Source organism: Bos javanicus, chromosome 16 (assembly GCF_032452875.1).
Source record: "Bos javanicus breed banteng chromosome 16, ARS-OSU_banteng_1.0, whole genome shotgun sequence".
In the NCBI taxonomy this organism is placed as follows: Eukaryota; Metazoa; Chordata; class Mammalia; order Artiodactyla; family Bovidae; genus Bos; species Bos javanicus.
The window spans coordinates 45,900,554-45,901,709 of NC_083883.1; positions in this window are offsets into that span (position 1 = coordinate 45,900,554).

A 1,156-nucleotide genomic window follows, 5' to 3' on the forward strand; every position below is an offset into this window, starting at 1 on the left:
ATATGAGCCCCAGGCTTATAGGTTTGATCCCAGACTGTGAATACCACCCATGGTATTTTGCTGGTATTAAGTTTTCTTTTGGTCCCAATCAGATTAGTTATGAGTTGTTCCTCCTTAGCATGCCTGCCCCCATCTTACCCACTGTCATCTTTCCTCAGAGGCACCCAGGCAGAAGCCACCAGAACACCTCCCTACCCCTCCCACAACTGGGTGGTGAACAGTTCTGTTATTCCATGATACGGGGTGGGGTCGGAGTCAGGCTGACCTCAACTGAAATGCTGGCCTTGCTGCTGACACATTATGTGTCCGGAAGCAGTTCCCTCCCTTTTCTGAGCCTCAGTTTCTTCATCTGTAAGATGGGCTGATAGAACTGTCACTTAGGACTGAGGTTCTGATGGTGAAACAACACAGGAAGTGCTTAGTATCTCTAAGGGATGAGCTCTGATGCGCTTTGTCACCGTGATCACTGTTTCTCGCCTTCTCTGGCCTTTGCTATCGCTCGAGCGCAGTCCCAGCCCACCTGTGGCACAGACATGGCCTCCCACTCTCAGCTTTTCCCAGGCCAAATTTCTGGAGGTTTTCATCCACTCGAAACTCTTAATGGTTTGTGACCATCTACAAACTAAAACCTGAATTGTCTTTGCACGGATCCCTGGCCTGTGCCTGTTTCCAGCTTGGTCACTCTGCACACACCCACCTTGGCTGCCACCTCCCCATCTCTGTGTTCACCTCCTGTCCATCTTCCCTGCACAGTTCCCACCTTCTCTGTGGTGGTCCCATCACCCGAATGGACACCAGTACCCCATCTCAGCATCTCCCAGCCCGGTTCAAACATCCTTCCTGCAGCTGCTCCTCCCCGCAGCTCCCCACAGACATTCAGTGCCCCCTCCCCTGCGCCCCACCCATGCCCTCCCTCCACCCCACTGCCCTCGACTGCATGCCATGGAAGGTCCATTCCCCATCATGACTCTGCGCCCTCGTGGGAACAGATTCACTTTCTGTCACCTCTGTGTCCACCACCCCCGCCCCAGCTCCTGTCCACAAACCCCCAGTGTTTGCCTGTTAACTGCATTGTTAATAAATAACATTCTCCCAGGATGTCGATGTTCAAAAGTTTACCCACAGGCCAAAGTTTCGCAGAGATCATTTACCTTTC